This window comes from Vanessa cardui, chromosome 1 (assembly GCF_905220365.1).
Source record: "Vanessa cardui chromosome 1, ilVanCard2.1, whole genome shotgun sequence".
NCBI classification, from domain to species: Eukaryota; Metazoa; Arthropoda; class Insecta; order Lepidoptera; family Nymphalidae; genus Vanessa; species Vanessa cardui.
In genome coordinates, this window is record NC_061123.1 from 3,044,615 (window position 1) to 3,063,091 (window position 18,477).

At 32.1% G+C, this 18,477-nt stretch overlaps 1 protein-coding gene across 2 annotated transcripts in view; it reads left to right on the forward strand.

Annotated features, from left to right (window-relative positions):
• Positions 1 to 18,477, forward strand: part of LOC124533263 (beta-arrestin-1) — a 95,581-nt gene that overhangs the window by 509 nt on the left and 76,595 nt on the right. The gene's annotated exons all lie outside the window — the stretch shown is intronic.

The window sequence follows — 18,477 nt, forward strand, 5'->3', positions numbered from 1 at the left end:
ATTATCATGGTAAACATCTCGTAACAAGCTCTTTACGTGAATACTACGCGTGATATATCCTGTAGCCTTGAATTTACTTTTTGCTCGAGTACTTATGTAGGTCACTGTACCCTTTATTTGCAGAATTATAATATATCATTTTTTTATTTACATAAGTCACTATAAAATATTCCACGTTATCTTTATAGTGTATCTCATTGATAAAGATTAAATCACTTCAAATAACTTTTTATCTTTTTACTTCTTAATTGTAGAGCATTGCCAAGATTATGAGGAACACCAATTAGTAATTTTATGTTAAAGAATAAAATTATTTTTCCCTTTTTTTCTTCTGCTACAAAATTACCCAGGTACCATAGAATAATTATCTTTAAATAAAGTAGAGCCTGTCATATTTTTCATGTACTCAAATGTAATATTTAAAGATTTAAAATGTATTAGAATAGAACAAATTGCTCGAATAATTAATTCACTTATAACTTATAAAAATTATACTATACACAATTTATTCGTATATAAATTGTATATAATATTGGCTGCCTGTCATTAATTTTGATATAAGAATAAATGTTTTAATTAAAGAAAATATTTGTAGTTAAAACACATTTTGTGTTTAAAAACTAATTGGATTGACATAAAAATTATTCAGTTACACAAAGTATAATATGTAATCAATTTTCTTCATCGGACATCAACTATTACTATTTCAAATTAAGAATATCTACTAAGTGACATGATACATTTTTACATCATAAAATGTTTAATATAAAATATATTGAAAAAACTAAATTCACATGAATACATTCTGGTTCAGTAATTGTTTATGTAACATGCTTATAAAACTGATTATTATTATTAACCCTTAGTAGATTCATAATTGATTTGGTTATAATAGAACACTAAAACTTCATTCTTCTACTTAAGCTGTCACTAATAATGTTATTGATATTTTGGGTAATATGTAACTTATTAATTGCAGCACAATTTTAATGTGATGCCCTTCAAAATTCAAGAAGTTGGCTGATTGATAACATCGCGGAAAGTTAATTCGCCGGCAATCGTTGGCTAATTCGGCATATTTTTGCCCGCTATAATCATTGACTGTGCGTCATCGTGAGGCGTATCTCATGATATCCGCTCTACGAATCGTTGATCTATGAAATAATATGTCATGACCGACGAAACTTATTTGTTTCGTCCAGTTACTTTGATTTCCGTTCACTTGTAACATTAGGATGTTCTGCGTTCTGCTATTTCAATTACGTCATGTTAATGTTATTATTAAACCACTATATCATTATTGTCAGATGCTTTTACAACTTAGTGTGCTATAGCCATAGCGATGGAATGAGTCTCGTATGGTTCAAAGAGTTGGCGCCGATTGTCCTAATTAATATTTACTGCGCACGCGGCGGGCCTCGGCTGCATTACGCGCCTCTTACTCATGGTCCGGTCGTGACGTGAATTATGAGCTACAATACGAGCCCTGGAAGTGCCCCGCGTATTTGCTTGGCTTTGTAAACGTTAAAAAATTTATTAGAAACTTATGTTGTTAATGCATTTATATTGTAAAATTAGCCTCATGTTTCTATTTCGTTATAAAAAATGTCAAGCACGTCTCGTATCATCAATATTCGAACGTTGATTACACCTGAGAATAAACCGTACTTATTTTTTTTTGGTAATATTTTAACACAAAGATAGAAATACAAAAAAAGTTAAATGGAGGTTATGGAGGTTTTTAAAAGGAAAGCTATGTTGAATATTTTGAAATCACGTCAAAAGAACTGCATATTTAAGGTGCATTTGCGATTCACCAAGCAACGATCCCCCTCATTTGCTTGCACTTTTCCACCCTACAGAGGGAAGGCTCCCTTAATTACGATATGCGCGTCTCCGACTACCCACTTGAAGCCCATGATTCACGTTGCGATGTCAAGATTTTGGTGCAACCTCGACAATTTTTAAGTATCACGAGTATTTACTACATAGTAGCGTTAAACGAAATTTTAATATCGCTTTAAAATAATAAAAAAATGAAACCTGAGCTTGTGATATTACCGTGAAGTATATAGTATTTAAGCTGCACATGTATTAATGCTTTTTTTTATAAAATACGATTTATGGTTTAGTGCAAATGCTTTTCGTTGTCCGTATAATGTACATAGATAAATACATATATAGATTTATACAATAATACATTACACCAAAGAATATTTTTCATTATGGTTTTAAAAAAAATAATTGTGTGTTGTTTTATTTGCGCAAGATGTGAAACTGCTTAATTAATACGAAAAGTTTACAAACAACAAGTCATTATTTTTAAATATAATATAAAAGTATTTAATTTATACAATATTTTTCTTATAATCGATTAGTAATTTCATTTATGATTGATACAAAAACGCGATGATTACACAGAACTGACCTCTCACATTTTGTATTCGAAATATCGTTATTTACAACGATCCCTATCAAACAGCTGAGTCATAGCACGACTGGTTATCTGATTAGTGTCTCAATAATGTTAAAGATGAACGGTAATTTATTACTATTTCATCACACAGTACTGGTTAAGCTTCCTCTCTGATTAAAATTGTTAACTGTATCGTGGGAACGGTATGATCGTTTAATTAGTAATAGGGACCCGTTCTGGCCTCGCACGGGTAGCAAGTACTGCGTAGAAAGACACGCGCTGTCTTTTTTTCTTAAAAAAATAGAGGAATTCATTTTCAACATATACATTATCATAGAATCATATTAAGATTCATAAAAATTTCATATATTGTTACAGTGCTCGCAAAGGCTCAAAGCTGTCAGATGGTACGATATTTCAGACTGAATCGACAAATGTCATATCATTAGTTAATTTGCATACAATGTTCATACTCACAATACATACACATACACATACAGACGTAGTGAGATGACAGTCATTTTTATATTACATGCTATAAGTTGTTGTAATATAATCGAAGTATGCAGATATAATCTTATTTTAACAATTAAATTGTTGAAAAAAATGACGATAAATTCAGTAGGTCACCCTTTTACTAATCTAATTCCATGACTTTAGACATATCAACTTTTTACAATACATACAAACACGCTTTGTTATCATCCGTTGTATTATATAGAATAATGTATTTTCAGTTGATATTTTGGTTTATTATATACTTGGAAAATAAAATGGCTTACTACAGAACTGATGTGTTGAATGTAAAATATAATAATCGAAATATATATGTAATATGAAAAAGATTACGTACTAGTATACATATATATTTAGAGAGCATTTACGCTAATCTGATAACAGGCACTGGGTAAAAACATCTAAAGTTCTATTAATGGAATATTAGCTATTTAAGCCGTCTCTTAGTAGACTACAGACCCTTCAAAAATACATAACTCCTTTATAATATTATTATGCGAATCAAGTCCTACCTTATCTGCTTGAAAAACGGTAACGACTTGTTTAAACGAAAACTTCTTGAAACATCAAAAACTTCAATGAATAATAACTAAAATTGGCGGTCTAATAAAACTGCCACTTCAAAGAGCTGTTTCGAATTTCAAGTTGTTTTTGGCGAACTCAATATCTCTGAAACTCATAAAGGATCCTCTAAGAGTTAAATAACTTAAAGCACTTTCGAATGAAATTAACTAGAACGGATATTAATTAAAAAATGTACAATACCTTTTAACAAAAATAGTTTTATCATTAATTATTCTCTATAATTTACAGTTTATATACTACGACTTGTAGTAATTTTTTTCCTTGGCGCCAATATAAGCGACCTCTGCATCTTTAGTTTAATTGTACATAATGGAAGTAATCTTTTATCATCTATTTATTTTTTAACGACATTATTTTAAATATTAAAATACGCTAACTAATTTATATCAAGCGCTCTTTGTTTACATAGCTAGAGTCTATGTCAGACCTAGTTTAACATTGTATAGCTATATTTCAACATTACATTACATTTAATATATATATAGCTGTATTGAAAAAAAATTTAGTAAATAACAACTTATTGTTAATACTTACTAAATGCCCTTGTATATAATGTCTTACATATAATTGCAACTTCGTCTGATTGGAGTACTTATTTCAATTATAATAGGTGTATTGTTGCATTCTTTTATATTTTATTTTACTTTCGACTATATTGTCTGTGGTATGGTAATCAGTAGATATTTGTATAGTTTAAAACAAACTTGAACTCCTAAAGAGACATAAAAGAGTCGCTTCTTTTTATCTTCTTAGTAGCGTGATGCGTACTCAGAAATGTACCGAGATGCCATTTTGTTTATATTTACATGATATGTATTACGTAATTGATAAGAATATAAGAGACGCATGTGAAACTTAAATATATGTTCGTATAAAGGTATAGCGAAAACAGGTGAAACTAATTACCTATACTGTAAAAGGTATACGCGCCACGCCTAAGGGATTGTAAAAATAACACCCTTAGGGATTCTAGTTTTGGGTGTGACCATTGTCGACTAAAAGAGACGAGGTTTAAGAGAAGTGGTAAAAAAAACATGTAGACGACGTTGCGAGCAAATATAAACTAAGTGAGCCATAATTAGGCGCTAAGTAATGCGGCATGTTTGTCGTAAATGGTGACCAAACATTTGATTAGATTATCATTCTCTGTTTTTATTTTGTTTGTGTTGTATTTATTTTGTCGTGATAGATATTTTCATTCATTCACCATACAATTGTATACGATATGAATACATAGTTAGATAGTGTTATTGCGTATATCTTTCTGCATTTTTCATTTAAGTCACCTAAGCTATTAATAAAAACGTGTGCAAATGTTTGTTGGTGTAAGTAATTTTTTACAATAAAACTATATTGTTTACATATAATTGTTAAAAAAAACAACTATTGATGATCAGCTATCAATGGTACATCTGTTGCATTTTAACATTGTCTAGAAAAAACACAGACTGACATTGTTAAAGCCATTGTTGAATTAAATGAGTACATCGTTGAAACAAATGACGAAAGACTTTTAACCATACTTTCAAATTATCGTAAGTATATATATTTAATGCCGGATAAATAATTATACTTTAATTGTATTTATTTATCATATCTATGTAATTTAATTCAATTAATTGTGGAGGTGGCGGTGGTAACTTAATTTATGAAATTTGAAATTTAGTATGTGTTGTCTGTAAATGATATCGAAAGCAAAGATAGTGTATTTGTATATGCTTCATATATATCCTGTCGTAATGTAGACGTAATGTAGTATCAGTTTGAACTCGTCAATTTTCATCTGAACACCGTGACTTTGATCTCTGTGCGATTTGACGTCAAGCGCAGAATGACGATGTTTGTTTTTTTTGTCCATTTTACGAGTATTATCTTTACTTGATGCCAGATCCTATTTTACGAATGTAGGTACAGCCATGAATCAATTAGTCCTAAACTTTGAAAGAAGATTTACGCTAAAAAGAATGACCGTAAACACGTTGAAAAAAGCCAGAGATATATCTAATGTTAATTATAAATTTTGTTTCTTTGATCTCATTTTATATTTACGTCGGCATAGATATTTTGATGTCAAGACATATTTGTTTGAATTATTTTATCATTTAATTTGAACACGAGCGTAGCAGTACGCGTTCAAACATATATTGTCAATATTGGGATAATGTTAAATTATATTCACACCGAATAACATATTTTATCTGTAGACGTTCTGTTATAATTAAACAAATTAATTATTGATACCGATTCATTCCGATTATATACAGATGAGTAGACAGTATGGAAATTCGATTCTTTGATTAAAAAGGAGTTTGAATTTTAAAGAAAACGTAATGGATAGGAATTGGATGGCTGATCGTTGCCATCCAAGCATCTTTGGTGACGAAATTGAATCTCTTAACGTAAACAACTTTTTTATCTTATTTCCATTGAATATTTTTTTTCGCTTTTTAGGATACGTGGCTATAAAATTTTAATAGGTTTCTATATTTGACTGTATATAATTATTTGTTTCCGGTCATCGCTAAGCATGACATAAATTAAAGATTAGTAATGTATTTATTTTGTAGATTGGTAAAGCATGCCCAACTTTCTTCTGACGCTCCAAATTGTATTTGTATGATAGCAATATTGGTATCTAAAGCTTAATGTTAAAAAAAAGGTATTTAGAGTGTTACTATTAATTTCATTTTGAGGTTACTTCTTACAAATAGTGTTGTAAGCAGTTAAGACTGCTAAGAATATAGATTTATATACTTTCTTAACTTAACGGAATTACAAAAAAAAAAAATAGGTAGAGTATATATAAAGGAAATATTTCATTGCACTTTATCTCATCAGGTTCACTTTATCTTTGAAGCTGGACAAAGATACAAAAGAATTGTAAAGTTTTAGAAGCCTATACCTCCAGCCACCCTTTGAAAAATTGTAATAATGGGAAGCAATATCAAATCCAGAATAGTTATATTGTAAATATATGTGGCCTAGCCAACCTGAACTGCTTCACAGACCACAGTCACGCAAAACATGCTAGTCATCGAGTCTTCATTTAAATAGCATCTCAGAAACAGCATGAACGATCCTCAACAAGATTCAGTCGTGCAGGAATCCTAAAAACTTGACACGAAACAAAATGCAGTGAGAAGTTATTCGCACGATAATTTCAACAACTTTAAATGATGCTAAAGTTTTCATCGTCTCTGGCCTTCCCTAGGATATACTTTGAAGAGGTCGCTAGTCTGGACTACTCATTATATTTATAAAAAGGCCACTGTAATACTTTATAAAATGAAATGTTACTTTCAAATTAAATACATAATAAGATGACCAAAATAGATAAAGGTACGGGATTTCGACGAAGATATTCCTACAGAACTGATAAAAGAATTTTATGAAAAACGAGAAGGAATTGGGTAATTTCCGGTCTGATTGTATTGTATTGTTTTTTTTTTTTTATATGACATTTAATAAATTTTCGTACGAAATTTTATTTCAATCCATCCAATCCTTTGAGCGTGATTGAGTAAAAATAGCCAACCAACAATCTCATCAATGAGAGATTATATTTGCTTTTTAATTTGAAACTTTATACATGGTTCTTAATGGAAATACACGTGGCCTTTTAATCGACTTTTATTTCTATTACGTGTTAATATAGAACGCCATTGATCACATCAATAAAGTAAGACGCGTTTTCCTTCCTTATTAAGGTAAAATTGACATTTATGAAATATGTTTTAGTCAACGGATTATTTTAAATATATTTAAAAATAGCAGGAAAAATAGTCTGTATGATAATACTTTAACAGTAAATCATATCTAAAAGAACTGTACCTGCATTCGTAGAATGCTGATATAAATGTACTTTTTTTAGTATTGTTTTGGTTTTAAATGTATGGTGAAGCTTGGTTAGTATCTTTCATGACATATCATATGTATTGCTGACTAATAAGCTTTTAAACTAATATAAAAAGCAGTAAATCTTCAAGCTTCAAGATATATAGCGTTAAATTTTTCTTAAATTACATCACTTCGAGATAAATTCTAAATAGATGTAGGCGTTTTAGATACAAATCATCCAACCGAGATTGATGAGAACAACGATCCCATGTCGGAAACGAGGTACAGCGGGGATCATCATGTTGTCAGTCATGGGTCATCAAGAATGCCGCAAGTGATTGTTTCCGTAGGGTCTTACTGTAGCTTTTTCTGATTTCAAATGTCACGAATTCAAATTCAAAATTATTCATTGTACTTAGAAGCTTTATACTACTTGATTTATAGTCGAAGGGAACACTACCATCGGTACGGGAAACGAAATACCTGAGAAGAACTAGGGAAAAAAATGGGAAGGTTTTTGTCGAATATTTTACTTGCCTAATAATTTCAATACGACAAGAAATAAATGGATATTATTTTACTTTATTGTTTTAATTTATTCACAATTATAACGTTTAGTGTACCGTAAAAATATCCCAAGTGGAAGAAAAACATCAATTACATTTTAAGATTCGAATATGTAGTTATCTCTTGAGTGGAACGGTTGTTACGGCATATAGTTGTAACGTAAAGCACTGAACTATAAATATAGAATAGGGAGAAGTACTCAGTGGAATGCGCTCCCAACCGAAAACAGATAAGCGTTACACGTGAACACATCGGTGACGTCACACCAATCAGCTAGCTCGTTACGATGCCGAAGAATTCCACTAAAAACTTTACGCTGTTTTCTTTTACTGGTCATTTTGATGGATCCGTTCGGTGATGTACTTCCTTGATAACATCGAGTGAATTACAATTTCAAACATTCCACTTTTTATCACGAGCGTTTTATGCTCGGTGTATTCAATTGATTGTTTCCGAGAAAACGAGTACTTTATTGTTACTGGGATTCCAGTTTCGAAATCTTTTTTTAGTATTCATCAGGTCAATACTGTGTACAAAGACATCGCGGTGCCGTCGTTTTAAGGGAGCTGTGTAAAACATTTATCAATAGTATTTTGTAAGTAATGATAGCTTAACTTGCTAATGAATGTTTTTTCAAACGTCATTGTCGTCTTTCAATATTACGGTGTTGTTTTGCGTTAGATTTTTTCTATTAAAATTAGCTAATAAAACTAGGGACAAAATAAGTGAAGGTTTCCTAATGCTTTCTAGAAGTGTTTCTTTTACCTTCCTTTACTACCCGAGTACTGTAGGTATATCTTATTTACATACTATAAGATACTTTAAGTATTGCGTTTCAAACAATGCTATATTTAAGCTTCGTGTACATGACACTGTAACCGCATCGGCGTTGAATCGCAACTGATATATTATATATGATATGATTATTATATATATTATTCTAGTTGCCGGCCCCGGCTTCGCTTAGCTGTCTGTCTGTCATCGGGGTCAGATGTAATTTGTCCGCTTTGAGTTTTCGTTATACTATAACCTTTTTAGTATTCCTGACAAAGTTAATACAAAATTTCATGGTTGTTGGTTAAAAAGTTGAAGCGTAATAAATAAATTTACTTTCTGTCAATTGAATTCAATCCAATGCGGGAATTAGCGGTTTTAACGCGTCGCCTGCGGTTCCGCTGTGGGTTCGCTATATACGCGAAACCTTATATGATACTTGTTTACAAAATTACATATTATACATATAAAACTTTTAGTCATTAATACAGTTATCAAACGGGTCTCATTAATTACGGTCTTGCGTCAATGGCGGTTAACCTCTTTTCCTAACATTGAAACTACTACATTCAGAACTGATCACATCACTTCTGTTAATAATTAATTTTCGATACGAAATAATGATTTGTTTTACATACATACATACATACATACAGACATACATACATACAGACATACATACATACATACATACATACCTACTACATGCTGTCCGTACACGCGTATTTAAAGGTACGCATTTATGTAGCATAATTTATTAATGAAATTGGAATTGTACTGATCAGACCAGTTGCTTAACAACTGTGAAAATGGAAAATGCTGTGAAATTTATGTGGGCAAAATAAGTTGCTACGACAGTTATTTATTTAAGTAACGGGGATTAATTATATTGAATTAAGTTAACAATAACTGTAATTCAATGAAAATCACATAATTTAAAAATAAAATTAAATAAGTTATTCTTTGTATATTTTTGTTATATGTAAAAATGATATTTATTGTTTGAATGTTGGGCAAAATTGGACTAGTAGTTTTGGATTTGTTCTACGTCGGTTAAAACACGTATAAAGAAAACAAAACCGTTTCAGGTGTGGCAACTTATAAGACTCAATTCGTCGATTTTTAATGCTTAGATTTTTAAACATTTGAGGCTAAAACAATCGGACCAATTTTGGTGCACGTGACAGCGACTCGTTGAACTCGTCAAATGTCATAGTAATTTACTAGTGCGCTCGTATTTAGCGACCAACTGTTATTTATTACTTTTTCGACATATTTGCAGCTTCGACTATCGATCTAAACAAATAAATAACCAAATATGCGATACGATAAGGTTATATTATGTAATTATCAATAAAATATCACACAGTATAACTTTACTATTGGGCACCCTTTTCTCTATACCCTTAAGATATTATATGCTATACTAGCTAATGATCTCTATAAATGTATGTTGTATAAGGATAATAAACTTCAATCAAAATGTTCTAAACACAAAATGGTATTCGGTTCAGACTCAATTAATTTACGAAATATTTTAATAAATACGAACGTTTAATATTGTCTATATGGATGAAAATAAATTAAATCTCATTTCAAAGTTACTTCGCCGTAGGCGGAGTAAATTATAACTAGACCTCCCTATAATATGAAATAAAGGTATTTCTTTCGCTTTTCTCTTAAGAAGTTGCCGCGTTCTTAATTAAATATTTGCGCAAAGACCGGCGGTGGTCGTAATTAATTCTATTCTAAAGAAAAAATTAAAAGAATCCTGATATTAGCTTGTTTGTTTAAGTTGTAACGAGAATATTTTGTATACAATAAATCATGCCAGCGTATTTGTTATTGATGGTATGGATGAAGGAGCAAGTGAAGATGGATCGCGTTCATGTTTGTCTACCCTCCGGTTTATTTTCGCTTTGCTCGTACGTGACCTAACACTGATTTAACGTGACCGCTGTGCCATTTTAGACTTAATTACTTTGGAACTAAGTCGTTATTGCCGTTATCGATAAAAATATAACATGTTGTTTATTGTTGTTGTTGGAAAACTCTTATTTCATTTCTCATGTTAGTATGTGATTGTTGAATCTTGCAACAGAATTTCAAATTAGTTTCGATTGAGTTGAAAATTTTCATGCAGTTTTGTTGCTGCTGACAACCGAAAATACAATTTTGTAGGTATGAGGTTTAGTTGTTGTAGTACATACATAGAATAAATTAAGGACTTGTTTAAAAAAAACCCATAAATTTCAAATAAATATAATTCAAATACTTATTTTGTTTAAAAAAACGTGCTCTTACATTTGAATCATTTTGTAATATAAATTATCAAGCGTTCCACCAAGAAGCATCAGTGAGAAACTCGGCACAATCTAAAAGCAATTTTTCTTATGTGAGAAAAAATTAGTATTAAATAAGTGTTTCATTGCATGAATTATTAAAATTTATAAAATCTTATTGGTACTGAGTATTAAAATAAAGATACGTTATAATGAAGCCATTCATTTAGCCATTAATCTGTTTAGATAGCAATTAAACATGAACTATATAAAAGCAATTACGTTTTAAATAAAAAGTGTCATCGTAACACTTTACAGCCGGTAGTTAAATTAGTTCATAGGGTTATCATAAACGTTAGTAATTGTTCGACATATATACGATTCAAACATTTGATGTTCTACTTATTTATCTATGAGCTATGCTCGTAAGTATTCGCGTGTAATAATGATGAAATCTTCCTTACCAAATTTCGATCCTGTCAACCAATCACAAGGAATTAGGTTTGACGATGTGTGCGACACACATACGAATATTTTTGTGACTATTATTTGCGCTGAGAGGGCACAGATTACCTATTTCCCGAATCTCACATGCGGGAGTATAGTGTATATGATGAGCTAAGTATAAACTGATTTTGTTCGATGATAAAATGTACGATGTTTTAAAAATTAGTTTTTGTATGAAGGCACATCAAAAGCGCTTTATTTTGTAAGTATAGTGTAATTTAATGGAAATCGAAATCTGATCAATTCAAGAACCGCAGTATTTGATGTCATGTAGGTATGGATTACATAAAATAAAATTATAATAATTATATTATTCGTAGTACTTGACTCTAATTGAAGAGGACTGCTCATTAATTAATAGACTTGAGTCGATATGACGACATACTTTATGTTTCGAATAAAATTTTTTGAATACACATTGTCATGTTTGAAATATTTTTTATTTAAATATGATTTAAATTGAATATTTAAATAAAAACCAAAAATATATTCTATTAACTGAATGCTTAAAAGTTCTTTCGAATCAAATGTGTCGCAAGTAATTCCTAGTATTTGTATTATATAAGCATATCACACGTGCGAATGTGAAATCAACTAATTCTATATTGTGGTTCGTTGTAATAACTTGATATTTCCTTATGTGACCCACTGCACTCAGTCCGACTTTTACACCCCTACTCTCACTGGCTAACGAGGTTACGCTGAAGTTGTAACTCTCCAAACAATATAACGCGCGCCTTGTACGATCTGGTTAGTTCAGTAGGCATGATTCACTTATGATTTAGTTGGCAATGGAGACTGCGATAGGATACTTCCTCTCGACGCGACAGTTTCGAGTTCCGATCCAAATGCAACCTTGCACGCGCGGCTAACGAGATTACGCGTCGGTGTGGATCTCGGTAACATTATATGCAGTTGACGGTTTACTTATCCTATTTGTAGATATAACAAAGCTGATGACCAGAATAAATTCTGGTGTTCATCTATATCTATACATATAATAAAATTGGAGTGTCTGTTTGTAATGTTAAAATACCCATTGTTTACTCAATGCATATGTATGTCTGTTTTTTCCGGCTAATCTCTGGAAAGGCTGGACCGATTTTGACGAGACTCACTGGCAGACAACTGATATAATAAGGAGTAACTTAGGCTACAATAAAATTTTTTTTGTTAAATTCAAACGCGTACAAGGTCGCGTGAACAGCTAGTGTAAATTAAAATTCGAGCTGCTTGTTTTAACAACTCGTGCGCTTCAAATCATCAAACATCCGAACTGTATTTCGATTCACGATCGACGTAAGCGCAAAATTTACTGCTTGGCGCCGTTTCGCTCTTTATGGCGCAATATAATCAGCGCGCCCGTTCAATGAGCAAATTATTGGAGATCCGCATCTATTTCACGCCCGCGTTGGCCCATCTACGTTGCGATCCGCTTCGATTGTGCGGACGATTTATTGCTCCGTGCTAATAGAAAAATATGTTAACTGCACGTTCATGCTCAATAATAATCCGCACATTTTTCATACAACCATAATAATACGATCTTATGACACAAAGCTTGGATATTCGTTGAAATAAAATTTAAAATTTACAAAATTAATGACCCCATTTTGCATTTCAACCGCAACTTTTTTCAATAATAAAGGTAATATAAAGTGTTGCCGCACATACATATAACAGTAATAACAAAACACTTATAACACGAATCGTATATCTCAATATAGAAAGCAAGGAAAAAAATGGGTAATTTATTTGAATAACAATGTTTACTTTTTTCCGTCGAGGAATTCAGCTCGCCACTCGATGTCAAAGGAATCCTTTTTTTAGCAATCGGAATAAGTCATCGGAGTAGAAGACTATGTTTATGAAAAAAGTAAATTCCAGACGCCGAGAGCAGTTCAATTGTCGCCTCGTTTATTCGTTGAATACATAACGAGCTGTCTTGTGTCGTAATCTGTAGCCTGTTGTAACCTATTGAATGATGATACGGTCACTCTAAGACGTCAGCATTTAAATTATTATTAGTATTATTTGCCATGTGTGTATATCAAACATTTTTTTTTGGAAAAACCTAAAATAAAAATTGGGAAATTTACCTACCATTAATTACAAATGTATAGTAAATTTTACGTAACTAATTATAATAATGCTTTCAACTAAAAACAAAAATACTTCAATATGAAAAATAAATATACTTTTTTTTCACTCTGGGTTTTCATTTTTCATTGTTATCCGAGATAAGTGGCATACGTAAATAAAAACAAACAGGATTACATAGTTGTATTGATAAAGTTCATAACCGTTTGATTGTATTCAAATCAGCCACCATTGTTTGTATTATGTGTTTTTTTTTACATTTAACAAAGACTTTTATTTTAAAAGATATATGAAGAACTAGCAAGTGCGTTGTAAGAGTATTATGTTAAGTGTGGAATTACGTTTCAAGTAATTCAAAGAACGTAGGTACTTCAAAAATAATTTCAAGGAAACACTGTTTAAGGATTAAATTCCGAATCAAAAATATATTTAGTCAAAACAATATATATCATAATTTTAATGTATGCCTGGATCAGTAAAATAATTAATAACTATACGGTACACTGTATCAATTTCAAAATGAGTAGGTACTAACAGTACTAGTAGTAGTAACGTATCTATTGAAAAAAAAAGTTAATATTCTGAATTTGATTTCGTATTTTGATGTTATCGATATCTAATATTATTAAAATGATAGCCTACAAAGGTTGTTATCAATATTATTCCGATATGTTCAAGTCCAAAACATGTTATTAAGTTACTGTTCGTGCATTTCTACGAAATATTGATGTTGATTTTTCATTCGATTCATTATTCGATTTACATACGTATATTTTTATATAAAATATGACATGTAAATGAATGGTGATAATAACATCGGATGAGCGCGTATCACAAGCTGATATGTGTTTATCTACTACGTAATGGACTACACTGATATCGTGTTATACAACGTACTGGTAATGTCGACCACTCAAATATGTAAAATAATAACTTAGAGTGGACCTATTTTAGTGCAGTGTTTAAATTAATTTTATTCTATGTTACCTGCAACATACACTATTCATAAGTAAATTATTAGTACACAAAGTGACTATTCGTAAATTATTAGCTTTCAAAGCGTCAAAAGCGCAATAGTTTACTGGCTGTACACGATTTAAAGTCACAGGATCAACCCTGACCCCTTGGGCTATTATCAGCTCCACTCTTAACACAAGTTTTAAGTTTAATTTGAAAACTTTTTAAAAATGTTACTATCTTTAAAAAAATAATATTAGGTAAGGCAATCATCTTTGAAAAAATGAACATTTGAAAAGTTAATCAATAACAACGAAAATTATTTTTTAGAGTGTGGAATTGTATTTTTGGATTTGTATTTTCGAAATCATCATTTTTTTCAAGTCTATTTGTCGAGTGAGTAAAAATACGTTATCATGACTAAAGGCTACACAATTCTCCGTGGACCTTAGCCTCCTACGACTTGCCCATTTGGACGCGTTCCAATTCATAGAACCTTCTAGTTTAATAAATTAAAACATTAAAATTAGGGAATAGATTTTTATGTAGTAGAAACCGTAATAAAATATCGATATTACTCAAAAATAATTTCTTAAAATCCCCCTAACATTTTATTAAGGGGACTACATGAGCTAAATGCAAGTTTTAAAATGCCAAAAAGTATATAATCCAATGCAATAAACCAAATGAAAAAAATATATGTTAATCTTCAGGATAGATGCTAGTTATTAATTGTGTTGAAAACATGATGTAATTAATTTGGTACGATAGAAAAAAATCGCAAAGTTACCTCTAAAAAAGTCTTTTTTTGTTTTTTAACTACACTTATATACCTTCAATAATTTTGGTCTTTTGTCAGATTATTCTACAAACAATATACTAAAAATTTATTATGTTAATTATTTAGTAAAATCAATAGATTTTTTTTAAATCAGATTTTCTTATTTTCGACCAAAATGCGTAAGCATGTGTGCGTGAGCGCCTCGTACAGACACTGCCGGCCGAGGCCTGTTGCTATACAGACGTGTCGCTCTTTTCACCGCATCGTTGCGAATAAAATCTCGTAGATTTTATTTTTGTGTAATTTTAATTGTAAATTAATTGTCGAATATTATTATTTTATGTAAATAAATATATTAAGTTAAAATAGTCTAGTTGTAGTTAGCCATTTATTTTTTTGTTAAGTTATTTTTTATAAAGTTTAATTTTGTAAACATGGGAAATAAAGTACAATCTGTGAAGAAAACTAAAAAACGTTCATATAAATTAAAAAGCCGAACATATGAAAGATAATATGAAAAGGTAAGAGTATTTAATTAGTAAACATATATATATGTCGGATCGATAGCGACATCAATACGATCGTAAGACATCATAGGGGCGTATTACTAGGGTGATCGAGCAAAGAGGAAACCGCGAATACAGGAACACGTTTATTCTACGTTTAAAGTTCTTAATACACTAATTCAGTATCACACTGTATCACACTTGGCAACGAAGCGAATGACAGTTCCTAGGATGGAGGTACTGGTCTTCACGAGAGCGGAATCGTAAGTGAGTCGTCTCTGAGCGCCTCCACCGGGTAGGCTCCGTCGTAGCACGAAGTTAGTCGCGTCGTGACGTATCGATAGTGCTGCCGCCTCGCGGGATTCGTGCCGCGCTTCGTTACGCTATGGAATTCATGACCGTCTCCGACACGGCCATCCTGCTTTACACACGTCCCCGTGTGTTATTCTGAAATAATGAAATCGTAGCACAGTATACACCGTTCGGCCACTTCTGACACTAAACATTACAACTAACTTGGCATTGTAATGAAACTATAATAAACTTCCTGGCTTATGTAACAATTTTGATTTATTATGATTTAAGTTTCAAAAGAAAACAGAAAGAAACAAATCATCTAATGAAATTACAATTAAGACAACCAGAAATGCTAGAGCAGCTAAGTACCGCTTGTGTCACCATCCACAATCATTAAATCATTAAAATTTACTAGACTTAATCTGAATTCACGATACATGAATCTCGAACAATGAATCTTATTCGTGGCCTGTGGCTTTTCCATAAGCCCCTCCAACACATCCTGTGTTCTTTCTCTTGCATTCTACCAATGCCGACTCTCCCAGAGTCTATGGTCTCTACAAGACCCGACCTCCGCCAGAGCCACTCGCGCACCGCGTATCCACGGACTACTTAAAGCAGATACCGATTTCTAACGGACTACGGCTACGAAATGGCTACTGGTACGGTCCGACCAGCCGAACTAAGATGCACCATCATTACCGTCATCACTCAATTCAATCTCTTCAACTTCCAGTGGTACTTGGCCCTCGGGCATTCATATTAATCTATCATGCGCGTACTTGTAAGTACGTTTACAGTTTAGTGCTCATAATTTATGGCGTATCCCATCTAACACGTCAACAACTTTAAGTGGCCCTTTAAGTTTGGGGTCTAATTTATTTTGTTTGAATTCTTGGTTATGAAGTAACACAAAGCCATCGACAGAAAACTTATTCAAACTCGCCTTGTACTGTCAAACCGTTTTTTGTCATACTGAGCCGCACTTGAAATCGATAGAGCTGCGTTTTCTCTGACTCGTTCGATATCTACGTCCTTATTACCGTCATAAATCTTTAAATTAAGAGGGCGTGCGACTTTACCGATAAGTAATTCGAGTGGACTCGCTTTTCGTCACCCTATTGACTGTACCATTTAACGCAAGCTTTACGTCGCTTAATGCATCCTGCCACGACTTATCGCTCGATTCAACCGCGATAAGCTTCGATTTTTTACATGCGAATCTCAATTGCCTTTACTTCAAAACCTAGGAACTGTACACGCGTCTTTAAAAATGATTATTATTTTGAAGTTAAGTGAGAAACCTGCTTTAGATAAAACATCCAATACTGTTTTTAATCTCTCTAAGCCCTATTCTCCAGTTTCCGAAATAATCAAAATGTCATTAACATACACTACAATGTAGCTTTAGGTTAACTCATCCAACGCAATCATCAAAGCACGCTGAAAAACTGAAATAGCGTTACGAAGACCAAAAGGCATAGCTAAGAATTCGTACTGCCCTTCGGGCGTTACAAACGCGGTGTGTTCAATTAATTCTTTATTAACCAGTATTAAATGGAAACCACTAGCGCAATCTAATTTTGTGAAGATATTTGCGTCGGTAAGTCGCGAAATCTGATCAGACATTAACGGTAACGGGTACCTATCCGGGACGGTATTTTTGTTCAGCTCGTAGTAATCAATATACATGCTCTTTGTACCGTTCGATTTTTCAACAAATAGAGTGGGGCTTGTAAATGGTGAATTACTCGGTCTTATAATTTTGGATTCTAATAACTTATTTACTCTTTCTTGCATTACTTTTCGTTTCTCCGTTAAACAACGATACGGTCGTCTTTGCATAGTTTTACTCGGATCTGTTAAGCGAATTTCTAGCTCATAAGTGTTAACGCGTGTAGTAGAAAAATGTCGACAAGTGATTGTTTACGTTCGTTTGAAATGTCAGTATTTATCTCGTCAAAGTTATTTGTACAGGTCGGGGCATGTTTTGTAGCACACGAATTAATAAAGTTTCTTTTTGTCAGAGTAAGCTCGATCGTTCCAATGTTAACCACAAATCCCGAAAACAAAATCTCGCGACCTATCATAATAATATCGCTACGCAAATACTCATTAGGCAAGGCAGGAAATAAGATTTCTGTCGGATACTCATTAATCACTATACTACACAACATTCGTACAGTGCTCTTAACAACGTAACAACATTGTTTACACGTTTACTACACAAATTCTTAGCACAACTTTCTTGTACTAACGAGCACTCGGCTCCTGAATCAAAGTGAAAAATTATTGACTGACCGTTATGCGTTAGTAATCCTGAGGGAGGCTTGACCATGCACAGGTCGATTC